Source organism: Equus asinus, chromosome 15 (assembly GCF_041296235.1).
Source record: "Equus asinus isolate D_3611 breed Donkey chromosome 15, EquAss-T2T_v2, whole genome shotgun sequence".
NCBI lineage: Eukaryota > Metazoa > Chordata > Mammalia > Perissodactyla > Equidae > Equus > Equus asinus.
This window is the reverse complement of record NC_091804.1, coordinates 33,119,914-33,134,022: the sequence shown is the minus strand read 5'-3', so window position 1 is coordinate 33,134,022 and position 14,109 is coordinate 33,119,914. Positions and strand designations below refer to the sequence as shown.

General features: G+C 44.8%; 1 protein-coding gene across 15 annotated transcripts in view; it reads left to right on the top strand.

The window, feature by feature from the left end:
- The window catches only part of PTPRT (protein tyrosine phosphatase receptor type T), a 1,011,807-nt gene that overhangs the window by 751,141 nt on the left and 246,557 nt on the right, over positions 1–14,109 (top strand). The gene's annotated exons all lie outside the window — the stretch shown is intronic.

The following is a 14,109-nucleotide window of genomic DNA, read 5'->3' as shown; positions in this document are numbered from 1 at the left end:
AATACAGTGCATGCCTATGGAGAAATGCATAGGTTGTTATGAGAGCTCAGAGCAGAGAGAATTCCCAGAGGAGGTGACACTGAGCTGCATCTTAAATGTCGCACACAGTTTTGCCAAAGTGGTAAGAGGGTCCAGCCTGAGCAAAGGCATGGAGGAGAGAAGCAGCCTACTGTCATGGGGAGCAACCAGGAGTGGTTAAGTCTGCTTTGGCATGAAGGTCAAGGCAGGAGTGGTGGGGCGAGAAGCTCAGGCTTGTTTGGGGGGCCATGGGGAGCCACTAGATAGCCACATGCAGTGTGACTTTTATGATCCTGGGAGCCCAGACAGGAAGGAGGCTATTGAGATGGTCTAGTTATCTGTCTTCCAACCTGGCTCCAGCTCCACCCAGAAATTATAGGCAGTCAAGCAGATAGAATCAACTGCCAACAATTTGGAAGTTCCCATCTGTTGGTTAGACTTTGATCAACGTTCTGTCCTCAGTCAGGCGAGTCTTCAGGCCTTGCAATAGGTGTGTGTAGTGTTTGTGGGGCACCTGAACTAAGAATGTTTCCTTATATTGTACACATAGGTTGTTCCAGGACGTTCCTACCTGGGATGAGCCAAAGCAGATAGTGGCCTTTACCTCAAATAGTTATTGAGTTATTGCTTTTCTTTCTGTAATTCTCATGCAATGTTGTCATTTAATTCTGTCTATACCCTGAGATGTTATTATCTTCGTTTTCAGATGAGGAAACTGAGGCTCAGCGATGCCCAGGGGTACACAGACAGTAAGAAGGAAAGCTGAGTTTGAATGCAGGTCCTCCAGGTGCCAGATCACATGTTCCATTTTGGCCACCCATGCCTTACTGCCCTCTACAGCTCTCACCTCTTTCCTATGGCAGCATTGGTCATGTTTCAAAATCTTAGCTTCCCAGATGTCAAAAGTCTGGCCCAGAAAAGAGAAGCAGCATGCCCAACATTGCGCTAGTTAGCAGCTAACCCAGGAGCCTAGGCCAGAGCTGACCCAAAGCCCATGACCTTTATATAGTTGATCCAGGCATCTCCTTTCATTGCTGCGAGCCTACAAAGCTATCAGCAGAGGGACCTGATCAGCTGGCACCCACTGTGTGGCTTCCTGGTGGGTGTGGATTCAGTCCAGCTCCCCACAGTCTTCTGGATGCTGTGCAGGGCAATGGAAAGGATCTGAGTTTGATGCCAGCGAACCTGGATTTAAATCCTGCTCCAACACAGCTGTGTGACCTTGGATAAGATACTTAATCTCTCTGAGCCTCAGTTTTCCTTATCTGGAAAGTATAGATGATAGCTATTTCACAGAGGCTGGATAAAATCTAGAGGTGCCCACAGCAAGGCAGGCTGTTGGAGAGCTAGTTCCTTCTTTAGTTTTGCTTCTTTTCTGTGGGACTTGGGAAGTTCTGTTCAAAGTCTACCCCTGCTGTAGGGTGACAATGTTGCCTGATTGCTTCCTATTCACGTTTCCAAGGCTGTTTGAGACCCTCCCTCCATGGGGAAGTGCTGTGTTTTTTTCTTTAGGAGCCCCTAACTTCTTCTCAGCACAAAGATTCAGAATTTTTTTTAGTTGTACTGAGAGATAAGCAATTTGGGTCCTTCCCAGTGTCAGGATAAAGTTAATTTTTGTGCAGAGGATCAGGGACGCATCCTCAAGATGAATCAGACTATATGTCTGAACCTCTGAAAAGTCATTGAAGTCAGCTGGACACAGATGGGAGTTATTATCACCATATTTTATTGGACAACTGCTATGTTCCAAGAATTTAACCTTGACTCACCTATGAGTAGTATTATTATCTTCCCGATAGAAATGAGGAAACTCAAATTCGATCACGGAGCCTGTAAATGATAAGCCAGGACTTGTACCCAGGGCTTCCTGACTCCAGAGACCAGCCAATGGGGCCTCTGAGCAGCCCATACCCATGTTCTTAGAGAAGCTTTTCCAGTTCCCAAAGAAACCCCTTACACTTTCCCTCGGAGCCCATGTACTCCTAGTTTGCACATCCATTTAATAAGCTTGTGCATCCTAAGACTGCAGTAAATTAGGAGGTGGGACTGGAAATGCCCCTGGAGCAGTGAGAAATGACAGCTGGCAGGAAGCAAAAAATAGAACAACTCTGCAAAACCGACACAGGGACTCAAGAAACAAAGACGTCTATATGCTGCAGCCCCCGCAGCCCCTCACAGCCATGGGTGTTCATTAGCTGCTCATAGTTCACCCAAAAAATGCAGCCTTAGATTCCATGTCTTCAAGTTAAAAGAGGCTGCTGGCTTCCATTTAATGAGCAGCGTGTGCCTTACTTGCTTGTGCCCATCACTGTACACAAGCCTCTGTGTACCCTCACAGCATTTCAATAATAGTCTCCCCATTTTACAGATGTGAAAACTGAGATAAACAGAAGCTAAGTGAGTTGACCCAGGCCATGAAACCAGCAAGTCGTGCAGGCAGAATTTAAACCCTCTTTAGCGGACCCTAAGCCAACACTCATTTCACTATATCACACCACCTCCCTAGGAGAAAATTGTGCATGATATATTTTGGTGACATTTCCATAGAAAAAAATTAAAATAAATGTCACTGCTCAAAGGGGCAATGCTTGGTGTCTGGAAATGTTTGGCTGCTTTTCTTCCCAAGCTTCTGGATCACGGAGGGTGGATATACACTCAATTTCTGGAATTATTTTCAGACTGTTGCTTGGGCATTTGCCAAAAAGGGGAAGAGAATAACCAATGCTAGCCAGTAAGACTTTCAGGACAACTGCGATGACAGCAGTGACAATATCAGAATAGATTTCAGTTGCCTTAACCCTTTCTCACCTTGAGCTCTGGGCACTAGGATGCCCATATGGGAAGCAGTTGACCATTAGGTCATTCAACAAATATTTATTGAGTACTTGCTATGTCCTAGGAATTGAACTAAGCAATGAGGATATAGCAGAAAATAAGGTAGACACACACCTGTCCTCTTGAGGTTTCTCATCCAGTATGTGTGCATGTGAATGGGGAGGGAGGTGGGACATTAAGCAAGTAAGCAGACAAAATAATGAAACCAATAAACCAAGATCATACGAAACCAGTAGAGACAGTGTATTGGTTGCTAGAAGGAGTAGACTGGCTGGAGAGATGAGCGTAACCCAGGCAACTGGACCAGTCTTACAGGTTGGGGAAGCAGGAGCACTGAGAAAACAATGAAGGTGCTCTTCGACCACAGGACACAAAGAGCCCACTAGATACATTGGGTCAAGGATGCCTGGAGTTGTATTTCATAGTTGATAGTTGATGTAATTCCATTGTCTCATCTGGTCATCCCTTACTCGATGAGGAAGCTGAGTGGGAAATGCCATCTCCATCTCAGAGGAGGAAGCTGAAGTCTAGAATGTTAAATGATTGGCCCAAGGTCACAGGCTCATTACACCTAGAGCCAGTACATGAACTGAACCTCCTGTCTCTGGGTTCATTGCTCTCCCATGCCTGGGATGTCAAGTGGTGACTGGGTGACCTTTGAATGAGGATTCTGTGGAATGAACCTCCATCAACTCGGGAATGAGAGGTAGGCAGGATGGCTTCTCAGGGGACCTCCAACTCTGGGTTGTGGTGGCCCACCCTGTAACTTATGAAGCTCAGCATACCTCTCTCTGAGTGAGCTGCCGATTCTCAAACAGACTCAGATCTGAGCCTCGGCTGCAGGCCCCGGCCAGGCAAGCTGTTCCTCCTCCTTCTGCCAGCAGCACTCTGGCTCTGACTGAACCAAACTCCAGCCCCTGTTCTGCCACTTGCTGCCCCTTTGAAGCCCCAAGGATCTGACTCTGTCTGATAGAACCGAGCACGCAGGGAGGTGAAGAGGCGAGGAAGGGAGGATTGTCATGTGGGTCTCCTACACGCTCATCCCTCCAGCCAAACCACCGCGGCAGCTTGGCCTATTTTTCTAATGCTCCACAATGGAGATTTATTGCTTTTGCATTGCTATCCTCAGGCCTTCAAAGATTTATTGGGTTTTAAGTGACAGAATCCCAGAATTGCTTAAAAGATCAATCAAATAGTGACTAGAATCTAATATTCGGCTCTGACTCGAACACGCCGAACCTCCTTCCCCCACACCCCACCTGTCACGCTGATGTATCTGTGGTAACCTTCATCAGAATGTAACTTGGCCGTGAATTAATCGCCCATAATGCAGTCCCTGCAGTGAGGCTGGGGGAAGAGCCCCCGATTCTGTGGCAGACCCTCCTCCAGCTCCCAGCTGGCTTCCTTGGAGATGTCCTTCCTTCCCCTGCTCTCCCCTTCCCACCCAGGCAGTCACTGGGACGTGTCCACTCAACTCCAGAATCAGCTTTGGGATTAGCTGTTTCTCCTCCCCTTCTGGACTCTTCATTCCCACTCTCTCCACCTGCCGGGGTGGCCTTCCTGGTTTGTCTGTCATAAGTTTCTCTTCCTTCAGTCCACCCCCGACTGAGCTGCTGGAGTGGTCCTTCAGAAGCACAAATTGGATCAAGTTAGCTTTCCTGCTTAAAATTCTCAAATGGGTCACTGACTTTCTCCTGCATTAAGTTCAATCTTCTCAGCATGGAATTCAAGGCCCATGGGAATCTGGGCCTAACCTCTGTTTCTGGTTTCATTTCCTTTCCCTCTGCCGCCTTACCAGGTTTTACTCAACAGTGCCCAGGGTGTTTCCTTCATCAGTCTTTCCTGAGCTTTTAATTGTGTCTTGCATTTGTTGGTATGTTTTCTTTGATTTTGCTTCTTGTGTCCCCCTCACTAGACTCTGAGCTCCAGGAAATCTGGAGGCTAGACACTAATGGATCTCCCTTCCCTGAGACAGTGTCTGGCATTTAATAGGTACTCAAGAGAACCATAAATAAGTAAGTAAGTAAGTAGCAAGCCTGTTTTTCACACCCAGTAGACGCCAGGTACTGGGTCTGTACAGATGCTCTTCACAGCCCTGCCTTCAGCTGCCTCCTAGTTTATGAGAGCACTGTTCAGTAGAACTTCCTGTGCTGATGGGAATGTCCTGCACCTGTGCTGTCCTGTACAGTCATCACTAACCACATGTGGCTATTGAACACTTGAAATACTACCAGTGCTACTGAGAAACTGAATTTTTTATTTAATTTTTAAAAATTAATTTGAATTTAAAGAGTCGCGTATGGCTAGTGGCTACCACTTTGGATGATGCAGGTCTGTAGGAAGACGATCAGCAAAAGGAAAAATGTCAATGAGCCTGTGTACTCGGTCGGAAGTTTCCATGAGAGTGCAGAGGCATCCATCATCAGCCTGATGGGCTCAGGTGTCGGGAGGGCTTCCCGGAGGCAGTGTTGCCTGATCTGAGACTGATCAGATGAGGGGGAGTTTGTTTAGTGAAGAAGGGAAGAGTGTGGCCCACGAGGAAGCAGCATCTGCAGCAGCCTAGGCAGAGAACATGCACAGTGTGTGTTTGGGGAAGCACTGTGTGCTGGGGCAGAGAGACGAGGAGAGAGGCAAAGAAGCAGGCAGGGGCCAAGCAAAGAAGGTCTTCACTCTGGGTTTGGACTTCGTCCTCAAGGGTGTGGGGAACATTTGGCAGGCAGATACCCAACTTTTTGTTCTCTAAGCAGTCGAGCCCCTGCCTATGGCATTCTCCCTGCCAAGCATGGCATTCTCCACCTCTCCAACATCCAGTTCAAATCTTCCCCATCCAGGACCACTTCCCATCCTGCAGCAGAATGCATCAGCTCCTCCTTGGGTTCCCACACTGCCTTGGCCACTCCTCTGTCAGGGACTTACATTTTCAATCTCTACCAGCCTCTGAGCTCCTTGGGGGCAGAGACGGTGTCCCAGAGGCAGCTCCTGACTCAGAAATGAGGTCTCTTATGTTCTTACTCCACAGCTGACTTCCCAGTTGGATACATTGGAACAGCATAGGCTCCTAGAGTCAGATCCAACCTTATTCAGTTGGCTCACTGGGTGGCCTTGTGCCAGTTATTTAATTTCTCTGATATTCAAGCTGCTTGTTGGTAAAATGGGAATACCCATGTCATAGATTTTTTTGAAGGTCAAATAAGCTAAAGTGGAATTGGTAGTTGTTCAGCTTACTCCTTGGGTTGGCCAAGCTGTTGAGATGAAGAGTGGCTCCCTGCCCTAGTAGCCATGGAATGGATTATTCTCCAAGCCCTGCTGTAAGCTGATGCCTGTTTGCTGGATCTCCTTTAACACCATGGAAGATCTATTGCATACAAGGTTCTGGCAAGCATGTGATATGTCAGAGAACGTGTAGTTATCTCCAAGGATGTCACAAAATCCTCAAAACAATATTACCTTAAAAGTGGATCTTCATATTTGAGCACATTTCAGAAACACCAAATCAAAACAGACAGAGCTAGGGTGTCTCAACTGCTGAAGGGCCAGCAAACCAAGGGCTAAAAAGCAGTGCCCTCAAGTTGGAAGAGATGCCACTTTATGTTGTGAAATCAAAGCAAAGCAGATCCACAGCACCCTTAGGGAGGGGCATGAGGACCCACGTGAGCTTCCTTACCTGAGACCTTATAAATACTGGGGACCAGAGTGAGTACATGGAGTCAAAACCAAGCAAGAGAGTTGAGACCAGATCCTAGGAAATGAGTCAGATTTATCTGTCACTCATCCATTTGTTTGTCAATTCGTTAACTAATTAATTCTGTAAATATCTAATTTGAATTTGAGCCAACAACCATGTGCCAGACCCTGCGCTGAGTTCTGGGGATGCAGAAATGAGCAAAACAGGCCCACATGCAGCTGACATCCTAATGGCAGAGTTAGCTCTGTACAAACAGTGCTACAGACACTAATGACAGACTGTTATCATTTGTAGCAGTTTCTTATTGGGTCCATGTCACCTCACCATTCCATCTCTGACTTCAGCTGTGGCTGAGCTGGACAGTTCCATGTGCTGTTATAGCATCCCACCTCCAGTATCAGCACCCATCCTTTTTTTTCCGCTTTTTCACCTTAATACCTTCTCCAAAGCTTCATGGATCTTGTTTAGTCTGAGTAGGCAGATACAGCTGAGAAACACAAAGGATTTAATGCTGCAGGGACAACCCTTAGCCAACAGGGGATGGGAGTCCAGGCATCCATGCCCCGCCTCCTGTTTTTTGGATGGACCATTTTGAGGCACAAGCTACACGGTTCCTCATACATCTCCATTGGATTGAGTCCTGGTTGCACACAAGGGCAGCTAGCTCAATAATACACACTTTATTGGTTTTTCTTCCTTCTATGTCTCACTCTTTCCTATAAGAGGGGGATCAAACAACAAAAAAACAAACAAGCTGATTAAAAAATGGGCAGAGGATCTAAGGAGACATTTTTCCAAAAAAGACATAGAGATGGCCAACAGGAACATGAAAAGATGTTCATCATCACTAGTTATTAGGGAAATGCCAATCAAAACCACGAGGAGATCTCATCTCACACTTGTTAGAATGGCTATTATCAAAAAGGCAAGAAACAACAAGTGTTGGAGAGGATGTGGAGAAAAAGGAACCCTCATACACTGCTAGTGGGAATGTAAACTGGTGCAGCCACTATGGAAAAGAGTATGAATGTTCCTCAAAAAATTAAGAATGGAATTACCATATTATTCAGCTATCCCACTCCTGAGTGTTGATCCAAAGACAAAAGCACTAATTCAGAAAGATATATGCACCCCTATGTTCATTACATCATTATTTACAATACCCAAGACTTGGAAACAAGCTAAGTGCCCATTGAGGGATGAATGGATAAAGAAGATGTGATATGTATATATACACACAATGGAATACTACCCAGTCATAAAAAAACATGAAATCTTGCCATTCGCACAACACAGATGGCCCTTAAGGGTATTATGCTAGGTGAAATAAGTCAGAAAAAGACAAATACCATATGATTTCACTCAGAGGTGGAATATAAAAAACAAGCTCATAGAAGCAGACAACAAATTGGCAGTTATCAGAGAGGAAGGGGGGTAGAGTGAGGGCAAAATGGGTAAAGGGGGTCAATTAAATGGTGGTAAATGGAACTACACTTTTGTGGTGAGCACACTGTAGCATATACAGATGTCAAATTATAATGTACACATGAAATCTAGATAATGTTATAAACCAATGTTGTCTCAATAAAAAAAGAAATAGAGTAAATATCAAAAAAGGGGGGATAAGACCTAGACTGGGGAATCAGGAGATAGTGTCAGAGAAACAAAAGGAGGCCAGTAGGACAGCAGTGGGGAGATAATTCAAGCGAGAGTGGCATATGATGAGATTGGGCGTGAAAGGGCCGGATAATGCGGGCTTTGTTAGCACCACAGTAAGGAACTTTATAGTAAGCAGTGAAGAATCAAAAAGAAAAGAGGTTTAAGCAAATGAACGATATGTTCCATCTTACTTTTTAGAAAAGGCCCTTCTGGCGTCAGTGTGGAGAACAGAACAGAGAGGATAAGAATGATTCAGAGAGTCCAGTCGGGAGACAGTTGTAGTTTCCCAGATGAGACATTAAGGTGACCCAAGTTAGAATCGTTGTGGTAATGGAGATAAAACTTTAAGGAAGTAAAATGGACAGACTTTGGTGGTGACTTCTCTAGGGTGAGGTGGTGCGTGTCAAGGAAAAGACATTGTCCAGGGTGACTAGCAGGTTTCTGGCTTGGTTAGTGGGAGGAACAGTGGTGCCATGCTCTGAGCCAAAGAACATTGAGGGAGGGAAGAGTCTATGAGGACTCATTACCCATGAGAGGCCAGAGGTGATGAAGGTGGCCTGGGAACCAACTGCACAAGGATAGGGTGGGACCTGATATGTGGTCCAGGCACGTGCTGGGGACCTCTGAGGGACCTCCTCCAGGGTTAGCTAGGTTGTGGGCTGCTTTCATAGGATTCTTTGGGCATAGTGCACAGCAGGTCCAGCTCTGGCTTGGAGGGCCAGGAGTTTGACAGACAGAATACTGGTAGACAGTGTCACATGGAGAATGGCTTCTAAGATCATTGCAAGTTCTCTTCATTCCCTGATGAGAATCCCTGATCCCTTTGCATTTGACAGGTGCAGCTAGTTAAGTCTATAGATTCTGAAAAACACAGTGATTAGCTACAGTACAAATTGGAGATCCAGTCCACTTTCTAAAAAGAAGAAACTTTACTGGGAAAAAAGGGAAACAATTGCCAAATTTCCTCCAGGATTCCTTTAATAATCGTCAATCCCAGAGTGGGAGCACATGAAATAATCACAGAAGGGTTTTGCTGGTCTGTGGGACTGCAGTGAGCAAAACTGGAATCATTACCATCAGATTCTCAGATATCAGCATATGATGATGTCTAATTAGGAAGAGGAAATTAAAATTTAGAGGATTTATTAACATGGGGCAGCCTGAGGGGTTCATGAGTCCCTGTCCACATTGAGAGAGATGAGAAGCCGCATTGACATTTGGATGCTCTTTCTCTAAACATCATTTGTTTTGCACAGTCCCTCAGCTCTCCGGGCTACCTTTGCTGGGGCCTCAAGATGAGAAGTGCTATGTGTCTCACTTCATTGTGGGGAGATGGGTAAGAGGCACTCCCATGTAAACTGCGAGATTTCCTTCTGCAAATAATACCACTTGTTGCCAAGTCTAACAGCATGCTGGGATTTCATCACACCAGATTGGGAGAGAGGAGGACCCAGATATGAGAAGAAGCCACCAGAAATAAGTAATAATGGGATAAATGCCACTGCACAGCATTCACTTCAGCTCATCCTAACTGCATCGCAGGTCTTTTATTAGCCCCCTTGAACAACACAGCTTACCAAGAATTGGCTCTGGTGTTGAAGAATTCTGAATTATATTCCTTAGGTTCAAACCAAAGAGGAAAAACAGGTGTTTCAGGAAGAATATTTTAAATGGAGCAGGAGCAGTTGCCGGAAGGAACATGAAGAACGAAAGAGTGTTCTATTTTGGACTGTCTGCCATCTGGAGAGATGGAGACAGAGACTGTTACTGGAGGAAAGGAGAATGTGGTTGTCATGTTCACCTCCTACCATAGCGACTATTTAAATTCCAGAAGACTGGAGTGCTGCAGAGGCATCAGAGCAGGGGTTTCGGATTTGGGGATCATTAACATCCAGGTGGTATTTAAAGCATGGGAGGAGTGGATGACCTGATCCAGGGAGAGTGCATACGAGAAGAGATAGCAAGACAGAGCTCTATGGAACTCTCTCAAGGAACCATAGATGGAGAAGGACTGGACAAAGAGGTAGAAAAAAAAACCAGGGCAGAGCTAAAACATGAAAGCCAAAGGAAGAGTGGTTTTGAAAGAAAGGCGATGTCGACGTTTTGTGATTTAATTTTCTCTAAGAGCTCTAAGCAGCTCTTATAGCAGGAAAGAAGAAAGATACATAACTTGATCCAGGATCATGAGAAAAGGAAGATGATATCAACAAAAGTGCTTGAAAATGGACCATACGATCCAGGATTGATAAAAACAAAACAAAACAAAACAAAACAAGACAAAACAAAAAACCTTGATGGTAGATGTTGAGGGCCAGGCTACCTCAATGCTGTTGAAGAATCTGTGCAGAGGATGCAAACTGGGAGAGGCTGAAAAGACAGGAAATGATAATTAGAGAGTAAGAGGATCTAAGGTAAGGTTTCAGTTATGGAACCCTACTGTGGGATTCAGGAACACTACTATATGGCTCCAGGTGAGAGAAGGTTGGCAGTGATGGTGGATGGATGGTAATGGATACGAGGTGAAGGTCATTTAAGCCAAGTATTTCAAGGAACACAGTCCAGGCTATGGATGCAAGAGCTAAATAGATGTAGTTCTTATAATGCTAATCCTCCCACCCTGGGGAACTGATGACACTCTTTGCAAGAACGACGGTGATTCTGCAAGATGCCTTCTCCTGGGTCTCACTTTTTCCCCAATTTTTTTCTGCTGACTTCTACTTCTCACACTGTTCTGGGCCCCATGACCATTTGCATCCCTGCTTTGTCTCAGATCTTGCACAGCTGATAACTGACGGCTCTCAGTCTTTCTGTCTGCAACCACCCAAAGGTCGGACTTCAAGCTGGCCTCCATCAAGTGCATTTCTGTAGCTTGATCTATTGATGTCCTTCTGAGCTAGTGCATGGATTTGTGTCATGTTAGAATCCAAGGAGGTTTGCTTTCATCCAAAAAGTATTCTTCACAATGCTTGCTCCAGCTGCCTGCAGCTGCTCAGAGAGTTGCCTCCTCTCTACAGCAGTGAGAGAGGTGATTCTGAAAGCCCTGGCTTTTTGTTAGGGAAAGAACAACTTAAAGGTTAGAGTCTCCACCACTAGGCAGGAGAAATGTGTGCTAACCTTCTTTCACAATGCAACCCATCTTTTTCTCACCTGGCTACAGCTGCTTGGGGTTTACTGTTTATGTAGTGCATTTCCACTTGGGTGTAGGTTCAGTAAGCAATTTTTAAAGATTATCAACATATAAAGAAAGTACTCATGGCCAGGGCAGGGGGTAACAGCCCCAATGACACAAGAAGGATTCAAGGGCAAGACTTTAGACCTACACGGTCCAGTACTGTAGCCATAGCTACATGAGGCTATTTGAATTTAAATTAATTAGAATTAAATTAAATTAAAACTTCAGTTCATTAGTTGCACTATCTATATTTCAAGTACTCAATAGCCACATGTGGCTTGCGGCTACCATATTGAATATCATTTCCATCAGCACAGAAAATTCTATTTTACAGCATTGCTCTAGACCCTAGGAGGGCTAGTGAAAAAGGAGTCAAGGCCATGCATGGTTTCAAATAGGCTATTAATGTAAGCATTTGAAGCCATAGGTAAAGGCCGGGAATTCTGTTATGAGAATGAAAAATACAATGGGGGCTTAGACACAGGCATAAAATGTAAGTCTCAAAAGCCACCGTGGGTCCTATGACTGAGCTGACTTGCTGCTGACAGCCTGAACTACTGAGCTGGACTTCCCAAATTCCACTGCATCATCCTCCCTGGGGATGAAGTCTGGGAAATGGCTTAAACGTAGGTCTCAAACTTTGCTGAATATCAGAATCACCTGGAGAGCTAGTAAACGTGTAGATCCCTGGCCATCTCCAGAGATTATGGGATGGGGCCTGGGAAAATGCATTTTGAACAAGCTCCCATTGGTGATGATCCTGCTGGTCTTGAACCACAACATGAGTAGACTGGTTTAGCTTAAAGATGGCCTCAGATATGGAGACAGGAGCCTGTACAGGGAATCAAGCATTTTCTTCTATGATATTTATTCGTTCTCATGATATGGGGAAGCAATTGTTTGCCTTTTACTGTGGAGTTACCCCTGTTGGTTTCACAGCTTTTGGAACTCTTGCATCTCTTTCGGCATGTGTTCCCACATAATGATAATCAGTTTTAGCTCTTAAGAATTGAACTAGGATCTCTACCAGTTTATTTCTCTATCCCTGTCCACAATGGGGGCTAAAAACACACCCTATTTTCTTATGATGATGACAATGACTGGTGTCTGAAATAATTCATGCTATGATCTGCATATATCACTTCTATGCAGATCGTGGTACTTAGGTGGAAGATGGATGTTTGGTGAGACTGAGCATCAGGATCTGAACAAATCTGTATTCTTTTGTGGAAGGCTGGAGCAGCCTGGGAGAAGCAAATCCATTTCCAACTTTCACTCTATAAAAAGTTCCATATTTTCTTAGATCAGACAAAATATATTGAGTGCCAAAATGCTGCAGCAATATGGGCACGTCACTCAGCTGGGTTGGAATCTGTATGCAGTGTCCCCCTGGGCCAGTTTTGATTATGTTCTTTTTCCTTTTATTGCAGTCAGCAAATCTGAATTTGCTATTGTGGGGACAGCAGGAAGAAGAGGAAAAAAATGAAGGTTTTTAACCTTCAGAAAGTTCAGAGGTTCAGTCTGAATAAGCACAAAAACTTTCAGTGTGCCTCTGAATTCCTTGAATTTGCAGAACTGCTCTGAATCCCAAGAGAGCTACCTTGCACATAGGATTCAGGCCCTGCTTTGTAGCTAAAAGGCAGAGCTGAAATTATGAGAGAGGAGCAGAATTGGAGAAAGTGGGAAAAAGAATCAATGTAAAAAATGGAGTTTGGTCTCAATCCAGGCTAAGTTTCAGTGTATTGTTCAATTTCTTCAATTCAAAGCCATCTGCTTCCCACGGCTCTCTGATAACGTCTCCCCTGCCAGGACACCCCGTTCCGGCTTAATTGAAATTAGTTTCCAAGAATAGTTGTCCAAAGCAGTTTCCAATGGTGAAATGTTTGGAAAGTCACAATAGGAGTTGAAGCTTTGGGATGCAGATGTCTACACATGAGCCAGATGTTCAAAGGATCACATGGTCTACAACAGCCTTCACATTTCCAAAGGCAGAAGTTCTCTCATTGGCCTCTGCAACCCACAAACGGCGCCTTTGAAACTGGCACCATCTCTCCATCAGGGACCTGTAATACTGCAAGTGTGAAGGGAAACAATCACTTCCATTCAGGTTTAGAGTAATGTGTTTCCCAGGCTTAATTATACCACAGGTATATAAATTACAGAAACATGTTAATGCTCCCATGATTAAAATTATAGAGTGCCTAATTGAAAAAGCATAAACTGAATTGAAGAATTCCTAATTATAGTTTGCTTTGAGGTGTTAATTTCCTCCATAATGAATGCATAATTTCTTGGAACCTAAAAAGGTGGCCTCTTGCATGAGCACGTAGACTGCAGGCAGATGAGGTATGGTGTCATCTTTCAGTTCAGGAAGTTGACTTGGTTCAGTGGGAAAACCTTGGGAGGGAACTTGGGAAGGAGGTGGAACTGGTAAAGACGCCAATCCGAAGTTCCAGCTAGTGGGCATCAGGACCAAGGACAGATGGGGAACGCTTAGAAAATTTTTTCCACTTGCCTTTCTCTTCCCTCTTCAAAGTCTCAACCTTTATCCCAGTTGTATTTTGGTAGATTTTGTACCTGTAATACAGTGGTTCTCAAAGGTTGGTCCAAGACCAACAGTATTATCTGGGAATTTGTTAGAAATGCAAATTCTCAGCGCCTGCCCCCCAACCTACGGAATTAGGAACTCTGGGGCTGGAGCCAGCAGTCTGTGTTTTAACATTGTCTCCAGGAGATTCTG